Raw genomic sequence first — 17540 nt, 5'->3', positions numbered from 1 at the left:
ACAGGAAAGACCTTCATTTTGGTTTGCAAGTTATTCAACCTCTCATCTTTTCTCTTGCACACTACTTTATATCTATTTTAATCGATCGTATATTTGTGATTGCAAGGCGATAATGATTAGGATGGCTACATTGGAAATTTCACTATATGTCACCCCAGCCTATTAGTTGTTAGGTTAGGAGTAGGATTAGTTGCATCTTAGTTTTCTCCTTTCTTTCAACTCATCCCGTGTTTATTCTCTTTAGTCCCTCTTATTTATTTATTTTACTTTTCTCTTGCATTATGCTTTGGTTTGGCTTCTTTTTCTTGCGCTTTGGTTTTTCTTTCTTGTTGTGTCGTGTCTTTTCCTTTTATTCATTAATAAGACCTTGCATGAAGATGCTATGTTGGCTCATAAGGGAATGTGGCAAAATAGAAAAGGTCTTTGTGACACCACAACATTTGGCTAACTCTTTGTCCTACTTCCTTGTCTAGGTTACGTCTTTTGGTAAATGATTCTCCGATGGAAAATATTATCCCTGCATTAAGAAATCCTTGTGTCAAACCATGACCTCCATGTCTATTCTAGAAACCTTATGCATACACTTGGGTTTTTATGTTTCGGCATTTTCAAGTTGATCCAATCAAGTAGAAAAGCACAAGGGGGAAATCTAAATGAGAAAACCAATATCAGAGGTTTTATATATGCTTCTCTGAAGGGACAACCTCCCCTACTCTCAATAATTCAGGATCCCTCTTCCACCCATAAATAAATAAGTGTCGATTCACAATCCTTTTCAAATAAATAAAGAAAGGTGAAAGAAGAGAAAGGCTTCCTGAAAATAAAGGTGAAGCAAGCAACTCCGTCGAGGTACTGTCCAGGCTCGTTGGAAATGGAGCAATGTTTGTGTTCCTAAACTAACTCTGTCAGGGTACTGTCTTGGCCTACTGGCAGTGGAGAAACACCATACATGAAATACTATACTCTTAAAATCTTATTCTCACAAACGTCATTACCCTATCCTGATTGGAAATGTTGTGTGATCGTTGATCCCATGTTTTTGTTCAACCAAGTAAAGGCATGAAGGGTACTATGTGTATGCACGGGGTAAGTGGGGAAGCCAAGGTAATATCAATGATGAATCAATACTCCCTTAAGAACTATACCTTTCACGAAAGAATTGACCAAGGCAAAGAAGCTGGAATTATACCAGTTTGTCACCAAGTGTTGTCGATGCGACAAACACACTCCAAAAATTTTCTTACACACGAATTTGGGAGCCTTTTGTGGATCTTAAGATCGGTCATTACATAGTCACTTCTTGGCTAGCTAATGCTTTTGAGCTCCTCTCTTGGACTGGAAGTGTTGAAGTCACTTGCCCACACATGCTCAATCTGTAACAAGTGCATGAGTGCACAAATAACACTCTCCTATAAAGATTGTACCTGTGTGATGTCCAATCCATGTCGAAATTTAGTGTGTAGTGAAAATGACATTTTCTCACATTATAGTTTGTGTTCGTACTTCTATTTCGATGAGTTCTACAAACTATCACTCCCGGGCACCTTTATTTTCACGAGTGTCTCTTTCATGTTTTCGGTTGTCGCTTTCGCTTTCTTGTACTCTAACTAGTGTAATTTTCATGTTATATTTTCTATGGCATGTGTTTTTTTCACTGTCGTTTGTGTATCGCAAGTATCGTTCACATTTTTTAGCTTCATATAGCAAATGTTCTCTTCTGGCATGGGAATTATTTCTTATCATGCAAAGTGGAGTTTTGGTTTTTTTCAAGGGGAAATCTTTGTGATAATGAGTTGTTCTTATCATTTAGGCATGTTTTGCACTCATTTCCAAATATTCACGCACTTTCGCACAAGTGTCGTCATTATCATAAACTCTATCTTCAGTGTTGCACTTGTCATAAGTTGCCACAAAGTTTGTCACACTAAGGGAAGTATGTGTTCATATGTTTGGGATGATATATGTTGTGTTTCGAAGTGTCTAGGTGTGTGATCATAGTCAATTTATGTCACTCTTCACACCATTTTCACTGATCCTGCACTTAGCCAAATTTTTGAAAGTTCCTAGCAACCTGGCCTCATCCAACCCTCCCGAACTGCACATTGTGTAGTCTTAGCCCTTAAGTAGCAATCTTGTCTCCTGGAATTGCACATTCTGAAACCTTAGTGCTCAAGCCCAAGTCCTGACTCCTAGAACTATGAAATCACCCTGTCCCCTCTGTCTTCCATAATTGCGCAGCCAGCTGAACCAGTGCCCAACCCCTCAGCCTAGCTCACTGAGTTCTCAAATTGTGTAATATTCTTCCTCGGCCCAGCCTGAACTGCACACTATGTTGTCTCAGAGCCTTAGCTCTGCCCCTAACTGCCTGAACTACAAAATTTCCTATCCATTGGGTCTTTCCCTTGGCCCACTACTGGTTCTGGCTGAGTCAACAGATCATCATGCAACATTTTAGATAGGGGTTTATTGGACTGATGTCATCTTGTCATAAGTTGATTGTAGACACAGGAAATCTACAATGTTATGGAAAGATGATAAAGAAGAAGATGGAGAAGGAATACATGTTATATGACACCTAAGGAGCTGAGGACAAAGGATGATCATCAGGCAAGAAGATGAAGGAACACTGGAATATGATCAGGACTGCATGAAGACTCCATTTGATTTACAACCTTTTGGAGAATAGATATGAAAAATAAAGCACATCTCTCATGAAGTTGAAGTAATAAGGAAAACTTATCATTTCCATATCATTATGTTTTCAATGTCATGTAAGAATATTGAAACTCATTTCATGTATTTTCTTTAAGTATTTTGGTCACGTTTGCAACATAGGAAAAGTGTCGTCTTTTCAAATACTAGCTATCACACATCATGTAAAAGCCTATTCGGATGGTTTCAAGGGTCTACCTTTGTGTATATAAGTTTTCCTAACCATGTAAACACTAGTCGCACTCATTCAAAACGTTTTGAGCACTGTTGCACAAGTGTCGTCACAGTCAATGCAAAGTGTGCCTTAAGTGTCGCACTTGCCGTAATTGGTCATAGAGTGGTCACACAGAGGGAAATGTGTTGTTCATGTGTCATGGGTAATCTATATTGTTGCGCCATCAATTATTCAAAGTGTGATATCACAGTTGAAGTCTTATCACTGTTCACATTAGTCTAATCAGTCTTACACTTAGTAATTTCTGAGAAGGCTTCCTGACTAAGCAACTTGGATTCACCCAGCCTCCCTGAATTGCGCAGTACATGGTTCCAGTCCTCTAGTTAATGCATTTCCCCTTTAAACTAAAAAATTTGCTGTTCCTTCCTCCCAAGCACTGTTGCACCGCACAGTTTCTGTGCTCAAGCTCTGACCTTGACCTCCAGAATTGCGCAAGAATTCCTCCTAGCTTGTCCTTCATTGCGCACTACACAATCATAAGCCTTAAGCTCATCCCTTGAACCTCTGAAATACGCAATTTCATAGTATCTTAGTCTCCTTTTCCTCCTGAAACTATGTAGTATGTCCTCCCAATGTCCATCCCCTCAACCTGCCTCACTATCACCCAGGATTGCATAGTTTTTTCCTTTAGTCAGGCCTAAACTACGTACTATGCAGTCTGAGTGATCAAACCTCACCTCTGGCTACTATAACTGTGTAATTGCATGGCCACTAAGCCCTCTCTTCCCACCTGTCACTTGGTCTCGGCTCAGTTAATGAATCCAAATGCACTATCTTAGACTAGGGGGTTTTCAAACTGATTTCATGCCATGAGTAAATTGTAGATGTAGGTACTCTCTCACACCATGACATGATGATGAAGAAGGATATGTAGAAGGAAAGTGTGTTGAATACATCTTTGCAGTTGGACATGCACGCTGATCAACAGAGGCAAAGAAAAGGGACACCAATTTGCGACCACAACCCATGACTTGAGATCATTGAAGACTCCTTATCACCAAGCCATGAGGAGGTGGAAGACAAAAGCATTATCAAGCAGATATCAAAGACACTTCAGCAGCAGTAGTGTGACACTCCCACGTCATCAAGAAATCCATGTCAATAGTGTCATGTCATGTAATGTCATGAGTTTCATAGGACACATCATCATTGTGGATCATGTATATTCAAAATGTATTGTAAACTGGAATTCCAAGGGACACACATGTTGAGAATGCAACAAGATGATGGAGCTTAGTGGAAAGAAGTCGCCTTCACTAAGTAGGCCCGCAGGCTATTTTTGGCACAGAGTCTATTTTTAGACATATGGATCATGGTCTATGAGTTGCAGGATTCTATTTGTGGATGATTGGTCATGTTGGTAAAAATAGATGGACTTCTATTTTTAGACATATGGGCGGAGTCTATTTTTAGACTGCCAGGATAAAAACAGAACAGTCGAATATTATTAGATCTTAATAATATTTGGACTATAAACATTATCTTATCCTCTTGGAGCACTTCAATTTGAGCTACAGATGTGGCACATGCAGCTGTTAGAAGGAAATACACTTTTCTTATGAGTCAGTTGAGCTATTGCATGGTGGACTTCAGTTAGAACTCAAGTGATTGAGTTTGGTGGAGTTGATTGAGGAGTTGATGGAGTTGTGTTCAGTTTGACTTGGTTGAACTAGTTGTATTTAGTCTAACTGTAGAATACACTAGTGATGACTGATGTGAATTAATTGTTAATTAATTCACTAATTATTAACTCATAAAGAAACTAAAGAATACATTAGTTAACTCAGTTCATGGACAGTTCAGTGGAGACAGGTGTTAGAGGTGAGTGAAAGGGCAAGACAGCTGTCAGTTGTGACTATAGTTGTGCATGAGATTTGCACAATCAATGGATTGAGTAATGCCAATGAGGATTGCATGGTTCAGCCAAGGGAAATATGAGTTTGGATCAGCCATACTCATCTATTCTCATGCAGCATTGTGCAGTGGAGGCAGGCAAAGCAATGGAGGAGATTTGAACTTGTGATTGATTCAGATCTGAGCTAGTTTTGTGTGTAACATGTGGAGATAGTACTGAGTACTTGTGAGGATTATTGTACTATGTATTGTTACATGTTCTAAATCATTATAATATATAGATAGTGTGGGATTTTCAGCTATATGCTTTCCCCAGGTTACATATTGTGTTAATGTGCGCATGTGATTGATGTTTCATTGTTTTTAATTCTGCAAAATTGATGATCAACGTAGAGGAGGTTATGTATTATGCATGTATTCCGAAATAGTGTATAATCAGGATAATCTCTGTGAATAAGTTTCATATTATTCAAAATTTCTACATGGTATCAAAGCAGAGTTGATCATCAGATCTATTATTCAGAAATTGTTTACATTTTATTTCTTCAGGCAGTCTATAATCGGGCCAAGTAGCCTCTGGATTCATCCTTCCTTTGGAAGGTGAGATATCCGGTAAAAGCCCATACAATCAATCTCTGTACGAGAAATACTTTGTTCTCACGAATTTTAGATCAGAAGCAGTTGAGTTTTGAGCTGGTGGAATTCGAATTTGCAGTAGTGTTTTCTTGGTGTCAAAGTTGAAACGTCCTTCAACGGATTGCGATTGGAGTATGCTCTTGAGGGCAGCTCGAATTATATTGCATGGAAAGACAGGATGGAGGCGGTGTTAGATGATAATGGGCTGAAGGAGTTCATAGAGGCTGAGGTCCCAAAGCCTACTGATACTGCTCAAGTTGAGGCTTGGCAAAAGAAGACAGCAAAGTGTCGAAGGATTCTGTTGGAGGGCGTGAAGGATCATATTGTGTCCAGCCTGCATGGAAAGGCTTCTCCATAATTGATGTGGAAAGCGTTGACAGATCTATTCCAAAGCAAGAGCGACCAGAGGAAGTTGGCGCTCAAGGATAAACTCAGAAACATTAAGTGTGAGAAAGGAGACAGTATGCCCAAGTATCTCACGAAGTTCACTCAGTGTAGGGATGAGCTGGGAAGTGTGAGGGTGACTGTTGATGATGAGGACTTGGTGAGCTTGGCTCTTCTTGGTCTTTCAAAGAGTTGGCATTCCTATCAGGACTCTGTCAATGGTCGGGAGAAATTGCCAGGATGGGAGAGACTTTGGTCAGATCTTGTGCAGGAGGAGATCAGGTGGAATACGAGGGACGGATCTTCATCAAAGGCACCTGATGAAGAAAATTGCGCTTTGGCTGCCAAAGAAAAGAAGGGGAAGAATAAGAAAGCTTCTCATTCCGGTGGGAAAGGCAAGAAGCAAGACATGTCCAAGGTGAAGTGCTTTCACTGTCACCAGCACGGACATTATGCCACAAATTGTCCACAGAAGAAGAAGAATAAGCAAGCTACTAGATCTGCAGCAGGAGAGGCCTTAGCCTCGTAGTTTGAGCTTGATTTTTCGTTGATCGTATGCTTGGTATCAAGTGTGATGGGATCGGTATGGTTCTTGGATAGTGGTGCATCTTTTCACATGACAGGAGATCAAGATTTGTTTTCTTATCTGGAGGAGAAAGATCTTGGAGTGCACATCGAGATGGGCAATGATGGTAGATACAGTGCGACCGGTATCGGTACCATTTCCTTTGAGAGGGAGTCTGGTAAACCCTTCGTATTGAAGGAAGTGATGCATGTTCCAGGATTGAAGAAGAATCTTATCTCTGTGGTGATGTTAGAAGACAAGGGATATGATGTTGTTTTCAGTGAGGGAAAGGCTTTCCTATGCAGTAAGACAATTGGAGAAACCCAGAAGATAGGAGTTCGAGTCAAGAACCTTTATCAGTTGCATGTAGATGGCTGCGCAGCAATGGCATGCAAGGCAGAAGGATTGGTGAGCCGGGATGATGGCGAGCTGTGGCATAGGAGGTTGGGCCACCTTCACCATGGAGCCTTGAAGATACTGCAACAGATTACTACTGGGTTTCCTAAAGGCACTCTTGCACAGTTAGATCAGTGCAAGGGGTGTACTTTGGGAAAATTTGTGAAAGCCACCTTTCACGAGAAGGATAGTCGCGCCACGACAATCCTTAAGAGAACTCACACAGACGTGTGTGGACCTTTCTCAGTAGCTTCAACAGCAAAGCACAGGTACTATGTGATCTTTGTTGAATATTTCTCTCGAAAGTGTTGGATCTTCTTCATGCAGAAGAAGAGAAAGACATACTCAAAGTTCTGTGAGTTCAAAGCACTGGTCGAGAAGGAGTTGGGGAAGAAGGTGAAGGCTTTTAGGAGCGACAATGGTGGTGAATACATCTCTGGCGAGTTCAAGGACTTCTGCAGCACAGAAGGTATTCGAAGAGAGCTCATAGCTCCCCATAACCCACAGCAGAAAGGGGTTGTTGAGCGGAAGAACAGAACGATCGTGGGTGCTGCACGGGCGATGTTGCATGATCAAGGGCTACCCCTTCACTTGTGGGCAGAAGCATGCAATACAACAGTATATGTGCAGAACCGTTGTCCTCACAGGATACTTGGCATGAGTACACCCGAGGAGGCTTATTCTGGTAAGAGGCCTGATATTTCTCATTTGAGGATTTTTGGTTCTGACGTTTACATGCATGTGATGAAGGATGCCAGGAAGAAGCTGGAGCCGACCGCAGAGGTTGGGATATTTGTGGGGTACACTGATATGCCCCATAACTATCATGTGTATTTTCCAGACAATCGCAAGACTGTTGTGCGACGGGATATCAAATTTCAGGAGGAGAAAGCCATGAAGTGTTCGCTTGAGAGGGAGCCACACTTGCATGCAAATGAGGAGCTATTAGTTCCTAAGGATGAGCTTCAGGACGTGGATCAGCCACAGGACGAAGTTCATGGAGTGGAAGAGACCACTCATGCAGCACCAACCATCAGAGGGCGAAAGTGCATGACAGAAGCTGAGCGACTGACTCAAGATGCAGAGAAGGTTGTAGGACAAACTACAGCTCAATGCAGACAGAGACAGTCACCTGATCGGTACACTGGATACATGGCTCTTGTGAGAAAATGTGTTGTGACTGAGCCATCCTCTTTCGAGGAAGCTATGGAGGATCCCGCATGGGTAGATGCCATGGTGGAAGAGTATGATTCGATTGTCAGAAACAGTGCATGGGATATTGTCCCAAGACCGGAAGGGAAATCAATGGTGGGTTCGAGATGGATCTACAAAGTGAAGCAGGCAGCTAACGAGAGTGTGGAGAAGTAAAAGGTAAGATTTGTTGCCTGAGGCTTCTCACAGATTGAGGGGATCGATTATGAGGAGACCTTTGCACATGTCGCAAGGTATTCTTCCATACGGACAATTATTACTCTCTCAGCGCAAATGGGGTGGCACATTTATCATATGGATGTGAAGACTGCATTCCTCAATGGAGTCATTGAGGAGGAGGTGTACATAGACCAGCCCGAAGGTTTTGAAATCTTCAACAGTGAGTCGCATGTGTGCAGGCTCAAGAGAGCGTTGTATGGTTTGAAACAAGCACCACATGCTTGGTACACACAGATAGACAGTGATTTCACCGGACTTGGATTCTCCAAGAGTGAGGCGGATCCTAACCTATACCAGATTGTGGTGGAGGGTAAGTTGCTTATCATTGTACTTTATGTAGATGATTTGATTCTAAGAGGTGATGAGATGTTGATACTTTCATGCAAGGATGATCTTGCTAAGGAGTTTGAGATGAAGGACTTGGGCCTCCTTCATTATTTCCTGGGATTGGAAATTTGGCAGCGCAGTGATGGACTATTTGTTTCTTAGGGTAAGTATGCTCGGGAGATACTGGAGAAGTTCAACATGCATGGTTGCAAGCCTGTTGATACTCCTCTTCCTAGAGGTTGGAGGAAGGAGGATGCTACTTCAGCAGAGGTAGTGGATGCCACTGTTTATCGACAGTTGGTGGGGTCGCTTATGTATCTGGTCAATACACGACCCGATATATGCTATGCTGTTAACCAGCTTTCACAAGCTATGGTTAAGCCAACCAAGCTCTTCTGGAAGGCAGGTAAGCATGTATTGCGTTATCTCAGAGGCACATCAGGATATGGATTGTGGTACAGACAGGAGGATGAGGTGAAGCTATGTGGCTTCACGGATGCAGATTGGGCAGGGAGCCCAACAAACAGAAAGAGCACATCTGGAGAGGTCTTCAGTATCGGGTCTATTAGCACTTGAAATTTCACCTCAGGCTGAAAAGGCAAACCTCAAAGCTACATCAAACCATTCAGCCTCGTAGCTAGCCCTACGGGGCAGGAGAAGGCTCTCTCCGGTCAATCTCGGTAGATTTTCAATAGGATGAGATGACCAACAAGGTAACACTGATATTAGGCTAGTAAACTGATTTGAAGGTTGATTTGGGGTTTTTGGGGTTTTTGGTGGCAAATTGAGGAGAGGGCAATTTTGGGTGCGGGGATTGGACACAGTTTTTGCAGAGGGTTCCTTGGGGCGAGGTAGGAGACAGTGCTGATGTCTTTGACTGAAGTGGATGGTTAGGAATGAAAGATAAGAAGGCTAAAGAGAGAAAACAATGAATTTGAATTCTCTTTAGACAGTAGAAAACATCAAAATTAAACAAACTTAAAAGCAGAGCATGGCAAGCATGAATTCTTACTTTAACACTTCATTTGTTTAATATGCAGAAGTATAGAAAGGAAATGAATCACATAACAAAGCTTACAATAACATGGAGAAACACACCATCAACACATGAGTCCACAAGAATCCCAAAGATGACTGCAAAACCCTGGTCTTCCTTAGCCAAAAATTGCAGAGATACAGTGAAAATATACAATGATAGCTTCTCCCTCAAGATTCCAACCATGAAAATGAGCAAGAAAGTACATAATATAGATGATCTAACCTCTTTCCCTGCCTCCATGGGTCGATCTCACTATCCTAGGAGCTGTTTGAACCACTTCTAAACTAAGCACTAGAAAATAGGCAGTCAAAACAACTTGCCTCTATAAACTTGGAAACCAGTTCATACATTCAATTTTTACCCTTTACATGAAAGAAACTTCTAGAAGAGTTAAACAAGAGTAAAAGTATCCAAAAAGTTTCACAATTACATCCAAGAGGACCACCATCCACCTCAAAAAGTCAAACTGGAGCCAAACTGCGTTTTCTGGGCTGAACTGGTCAAATCTGGCACAATTTCCTCAACGGGTCGCGCACATTTCCTCAACGGGTCGCGCACTTTGGAGCTCTTTTCGGAGGCCTTCCCGGTGTCAGAATGAGGTGCAGGATAGCTCGTTGGAAAGGTCTCTAAGTCTACTTTCCAACCCAACTGGAATTTTTGGATTTGGAGATCATTTGCCTAGTCAAAAGTCAATTCTCCCAAGACTGCTTCTCCAACTCAAAAAAGGGGCAGAAAGTCAAATTTTGCCTGTATTTTGACCTTTTGGAGGCCCAAAACTCCATAAAAACTCAAGTCCATCCATAGGAATGTGTATCTTTGCATGAAAAATCTAGAAATGTTGAGTTTTTGCAAAACGGAGCTACGATGACAAAGGGTCTCACCGGGGGTGAGACCCGTTGAGAAGCCAAAACCTGTAAATTTCCCAAAAATACCAAAATTACCCAAAATTCTCAAAAAAATTTGGGATTTGTGTTGTAGCTGATGCTATTGAGTGCCATGATCTTTGAGGGATGCCTCAGCCAAGATACGGAGTGGATTGGTCTTCTTCCTCCGCCTAAGAGCCTCGGACAACCTCCTTTGGAACATTTTCATTTTGGCCTTGCAAACATGCATCCTTGCCCAATAGTGATTCTTCATGTTTCTCAGCAGCTTTTTCTCTTGGTTGGCCTTAGCCAACAGCCTCTCCAAGTGGGCATTCTCCTGAATGAGTAATGACTCTCGGTCAGCAGGTAATGGATCACCGGGCCTCCTACGGTTCAAGACTCGGTCGCTACGAATCCTCCATAGCTCATCAAGTGCCTTCTCCTCCTCTAGCTATGTGTTCCACTGCTCCAGGTAGGTGATGGTCCATTGGGCACCCTCAAGTCTCCTCTATAAAACATCATTTTCAGCCCTAAGATGCTGAATGATCTCCTTCGCCTCTTGGCTAGGAGAACTGGCCTCGAGATCAATCACCGGATCCTCATGAATCATGGGCTCTTTGCCCCTCTGCAGTACCTGTGCTGATGAAGAAAGCGAGGCCCCTTCCACCTGATGTGGAGATAACACTCGCTGAGCTAACGATGAAGGCGAGACCCCTTCCACCTGTTGTGGAGATAGTACTCGCCTAGCTGCTGCAAATAAGGCCCTTGGACCTTTCTGATAAGTGACCAAAGGAGTGGAGCTGACATGTCGGGTGACGGGAGCATTAGGCTGCTGAGATGGTCCTCCCTCCTCATGAATAACCTCCTGATGTGGCTGAGGTGGCACTGTGAAAAACTCACGAGAGATGAACTCCTCCCATGAGATGCCCTGCTGTGTCAACTGATGCAATACTACTAGCTGAATCAAACCATAATGGCAAAGGCTCCTATACTGCTGGGCCGGGGTCTTCCTCTGCAACATGGGCACCATCCTCCGAATGTTATGAAACAAGAAGACCGGGATGTTCATCATCCTCACTCGGGTGAAATGCATCAAAAGGCGAATGTGATATGAATACACCTGTGAAAATCTGCCCTCACAGGTAAAATAATGCATAATAAGCCTCATGAGGGGAGCATACTCGCTTCGGAGAAATCTGAATGGGAAAACACCCGTCAAAAGTCTCACAAATGATGGCCGGACATAGGGCTCAAAGTGAACAAAATCAAGCAACCTGCGCTTAGGCCACACCTCACCCACATTTGGTATCCCTGTAGCCTGTGAGATCACCTCAGGTGTCAATGTGAAGTTCACCCTTGCCAGAGTGACATGTCCATCATGGAGGTGTAAGACAAACAAGCGGGCCAACTCTCTATGATGTTGAATCTGAGAGATCCTCTCACAAAATTGATAGCAAGACATGTACTGGAAGCAATTCACTGCCAAAGGATAGGCCTGTAATTCTGCCAAAGAAGTAGGCTCCTCCCGCTTATGATGTCCTCCCTTACCCCCTCTACGAGGCCTCCTCTGTTCCTCAACCTCTGTAGATGATGAATGGTCATCACTTTGCTCATAATTTTCGGTTTCTGACATGGTTTTGGAGCAAAGTGGACAAACTAAATTGCTGTCTCTACCTGCAAAAAGTGCTGAAATCTATGATGTTTCAAGGGGAACCAAACATGAGGGAAATGTTAGGGGAGGGAACTTTTTAACCAGGAATGGGAATATATAAAAATAACAGGGAGTTTTTAAGGGAAATTTTACAAATCATATTCATATAGGAACACATATTTGTAATAGGGAAATCATTTGCAAAGAGTATTACATATGGGAAAAACATGCATACAAGTGAACATGGGAACATATGCATACATGTTTAATAGGGAAAACAAAAGGGAAACCATACACCACACATATTGACATTTTACCAACAGTTCTTGTTATCTTGCATATGCATATGGTAGAGGGGAATTAGGGTTTTCACTTTGTTTTGTTTTTGATGCTTTGGGAGAGGGGTAGGGTTCTCAGTTTTAGTGATTTAGGGATGGGAATGGGATTTGTATTTCATTTATAAAATAATCATGGGAAAAGAAATGTACATATGAGTGTGGGCAAAAGGGAAGGGAAGGAAACCAATCAAAGGGAAAAACAGCTTGAAACACCATAAACCCTAGCACAATTTGGTCATGAACATTGCAACCATATAAATCCATTCATTTGCAAGTTTTGAGGTTAAAATCATAGCATGAAGACTTACATCCATCACCAATCTCAAAAACCATGCGTAAAGAGCCTACCTCGACCAATTGAGATGAGTTGAAGGGGAATTGAGGAATTCTGTTGAAGTTTGGAGGCAAACAGCTCAACGGGTCGCGCAGGCCTCCCAACGGGTCGCGCACCTCCCAACGGGTCGCACCCGTAGTAATTTTGCACTGCGAAGGGGTCCTGGACGGGTCGCGCACCGCCCAACAGGTCGCGCACTTCCTTCAATGGGTCGCGCACCACTCTGCTACCCGAAATCACTGCGATTTTGCTCCTTTCGCCAATCACTCTCTCAAACCACTCTTTCAATCGTTGAGATGCACAATAAGAGTAAAAGGTGGGAAGTTGAACCTTTATAAACTTCATTTGAAAAAATTTCATCCATAAACCCACTTTATAAAGTTTATTTTTGACACTTTTTAAAACACTGATTTTTTGGTTTCCTTTATTCTGAATTTGACTTTTTGAGTGCTTTGACTTGATTCTTTTTGCAGGTAGATCATCTGAGGGACTGTGGCAAGGGGACCAGGGTTATTGCCACCTTTTTGAAGACTTTTTGGAAATTTATTCTTTTTACAAAAATTTAACATGACCTTGGCTTTAAAAACAGAGTTTTTAAATCCAAGGTTAAAAATGAACTGTACATGATGAAAATATCAAAGAAACATGTTTACAATCCTCCCTCTGGCTTGCTGGGCACTCAAGGACTTTCAAAGACATGACCTTGCTGAGACAAATGACCAAAACCCTAGACCTAGGACCTTTGACCTTAAGACAAAACAAGACAAGCTTGAAAATCTCAATGACTGATATGACCTGATCCAGCAAAGCCAAGAGGGGTATAAATAGACCAGCTCCTCCATCAGGGTTATGGCATGCCTAACGGGATGCAAACTTTGACACTGATGAGACACCTACTAATGCAAATGCAAAGAGCTTGGATCACTGATGGAGGGCTTTCAAGACTGACACTAACAGGGTCGACAGCAGTTTCTTGGTACAGCAGGAAGCAGAGATCCGTGGCACTCAATTCAGCAGAGGCCGAGTATATGGCAACAAGTTTGGCTGCATGCGAGGCTATACGGATGAGGAAGATCTTGGTCGGGTTGTTGGGTTCATGCTAGGAGCCTACAGTGATTTATTGTCATAACCAGAGTTGGATTAAACTCTCGGCTAATCCAGTATTTCATGATATATCCAAGCACATTCACATCAGGTACCATCATATCAGAGATTGTGTGCAGCGGATAATCATGTTACTTTCATACATTCCAACGGAGGATAAGGATGGTGATATCTTGATGAAGGCGCTCACCAGGAGCAAATTCGAATACCACTGAGGTAGGATAGGGGTTGATGATAATCCATATCTTGTTGAGAGGGAGTGTTGAGAATGCAACAAGATGATGGATCTTAGTGGAAAGAAGTCACCTTCACTAAGTGGGCCCGCAGGCTATTTTTGGCGCAGAGTCTATTTTTAGAATATGTCTATTTTTAGACATATGGATCATGGTCTATGAGTTGTAGGATGCTATTTGTGGATGATTGGTCATGTTGGTAAAAATAGATGGACTTCTATTTTTAGACATATGGGCGGAGTCTATTTTTAGACTGTCATGCTAAAAATAGAACAGTCGAATATTATTAGCTCTTAATAATATTTGGACTATAAACATTATCTTATCCTCTTGGAGCACTTCAATTTGAGCTACAGATGTGGCACATGCAGCTGTCAGAAGGAAATACACTTTTCTTATGAGTCAGTTGAGCTATTGCATGGTGGACTTCAGTTAGAACTCAAGTGATTGACTTTGGTGGAGTTGATTGAGGAGTTGATGGAGTTGTGTTCAGTTTGACTTGGTTGAACTAGTTGTATTTAGTCTAACTGCAGAATACACTAGTGATGAGTGATGTGAATTAATTGTTAATTAATTCACTAACTATTAAATCATAAAGCAACTAAAGAATACATCAGTTAACTCAGTGCATGGACAGTTCAGTGGAGACAGGTGTTAGAGGTGAGTGAAAGGGCAAGACAGCTGTCAGTTGTGACTATAGTTGTGCATGAGATTTGCACAATCAATGGATTGAGTAATGCCAATGAGGATCGCGTGGTTCAGTCAAGGGAAATACGAGTTTGGATAAGCCATACTCATCTATTCTCATGCAGGATTGCGCAGTGGAGGCAGGCAAAGCAGTGGAGGAGATTTGAACTTGTGATTGATTCAGATCTGAGCTAGTTTTGTGTGTAACAGGTGGAGATAGGACTGAGTACTTGTGAGGAGTATTGTACTATGTATTGTTACATGTTCTCAATCATTATAATATACAGATAGTGTGGGTTTTTCAGCTGTATGCTTTCCCCGGGTTACATACTGTGTTAATGTGCACATGCGATTGATGTTTCATTGTTTTTAATTCCGCAAAATTAATGATCAACGTAGAGGAGGTTATGTATTATGTATGTATTTTGCAATAGTGTATAATCAGGATAATCTTTGTGAATAAGTGTCATATTATTCAAAATTTCTACAACACGTGGAATAGAGTCATGTAGGTTTAAAGGTCATACGAAGTCAAACATTCATAAGGGTAGTCAAAGAGTCACAAGGAGGGTGAAGCATCACCCCTTGGTTATATATACACCCTCATTGTATGAGCAAAGGACTTTTCACCTTAGCTCCTCCTACAATACACCAGAGAGATAGCTCAGTTCTTTTGAGGAGCAAGGAGTGGATCCAACTTTCCACTATTGGAGCTAGTGATGTTCATTGTATATATGCGTCTTGGAATTTTTACTTGATAACAGAAGCCCTATTGGCTATCAAGTTCTTCATGCATGGATTATGTATATTTGTGAGACTATTTTTTGAATGTTTGTAATCCATGTTTGCTTTCATATGTGCTAAACTAGTTGAACTATTTCAGTTATTTTGGTACTTATCATATTGAGAATGTGTTATAATTGTTATTATCATTTTCGCATCCTCATGGAATATTCCTTAGACAGATATTCCTCATCATATTGGTTTCAATGACCATCGCATCTCTGTGAACTATTCTGCTTGATGTTGCATGGACCCTTCTTGTTCATGTGTGTCTCTACTAGGGTGGTACTACTACCTCTCTCTTAGAGGATCACTTCTCCTCCCCTCCGCAATGAAATAAATTTGACACATATATGATCGAACTCTCACTAAGCACATCCCCCTTGCTTTTAGAAGTTGCATGTGCACCACTCTCTCTTGTTGAAAATTATAGCCAAGGCATATCTATAAGAATACATGGCAACTGGGCCGATATTCTGGATGGGGATCCTACTTCAAATGGTGTGAGGTATAATTGGGACTTCACATCGGGGAGACACCTTGGTTGATGGATTTCCAACACTGTCAACACTAACCAAACAATCCAAAAATTATTTTTCTCATCCATATCACCTCACATGCTGCTTGACTTGCAGCCATGTATTTTGCTTTTGCCAAGCTGAGTGCCACAGATCTTTCCTTCCTGTTGTACCAAGAAACAGCTTCGGACCCAATATTAAAAATTCCACCTGATGTACTCTTTCGGTCTGATGGAATCCACACCCAATCCGCATCATTGAAGCCACATAGCTTCACTCCCTATGTTCGTATGTACCATAGTCCGAACTAGGTGGTGCCTCTGAGGTACCGTAAAACATGCTTTTCTTCCTTCCAAAATAATTTTGTTGGTGTTGTAACATTATTTGGTTTTGATAAGTTAGTATATTTGTCAAAAATAAATTCAAAATGTTAAGACAGAATATGGATGAAAAAGAAAGAAAAATCATAAAAATGTTAGGACAGTTGTACATCTTATGTATATCCATATCAAATAAAATGTTAGGAGATAGTTTCCCTAAAGAATGGAGGCAAAACAATACAAAAATGTTAGGGAAGCAAAAATAAAATAAAGGCTTAGGTTTCAAATATAATAAATTAAAAGGCTACTTGTTTAAACATGCCACAATGGAAATGTTAAATTTTATTAATTAATGATTAACTCCCCCTAAAAAGGTATTAATCTTTGTTATAATCTTTTGACATTAAACTTATGTTATATAGCACATATATGTTATTTAGACCAAAGTCGCTAGTCGAAAAAACATTTTTTCAGCTCAAAATAAACGGCGCACATCATCAGACGGTGCATTTACTCCCTGCCCAGATCAATGGTGGGGAGAGACTTCACACCCCCCTCGACAATTTCTCATTAATGTAGGTTGGGGGGGGTGGGTCCACAAAGTGGTTTTAAAGGCAGATGCCGCAACCATACGTGTCACCATCTTATAGCTTCGCACCCCCCCCCTGCCCCACTCGAAATTGAAAACCATTTGCCACCCCCTCTGAAATATGCCATGGTTTTCTCCCACCAACGGTTCTCCATCCCACACCTTGACCATTATCCCTTGACTAATCCAATGCCGCCACCTCACATGCTCGTTGCCAAGTTATCCATTTTATTTCCACCTCACATGCCCATTTCCCTGTTGTCATACTCGTTTCTATTCGTCTGTTGCAGCTCCTCTCCTAAACATTAAAGCCACTACGATCATAAAATAAACCATTAGCCCAACCCTACATATTATAAATAAACCTAAACCCATCTCTTTGTCACTTTCGTCTGACTTTTTACTATTATTTGTGGGTGAAACAATTTCCTACACAAAACTTCTTTCTATTTGATCAATCCATTCAGCCGATCACCTCATTCTTCTATTTGTCAACATGGCCCTAAAAGGGAAAGCTAAACAGAACAATACAAAAGAAAGT

The sequence above is a fragment of the Pinus tabuliformis genome, chromosome X, assembly GCF_031772625.1.
Source record: "Pinus tabuliformis cultivar Carrire ecotype Pingquan chromosome X, CPIR1, whole genome shotgun sequence".
NCBI classification, from domain to species: domain Eukaryota; kingdom Viridiplantae; phylum Streptophyta; class Pinopsida; order Pinales; family Pinaceae; genus Pinus; species Pinus tabuliformis.
Note: the sequence above shows the minus strand (reverse complement) of the source record.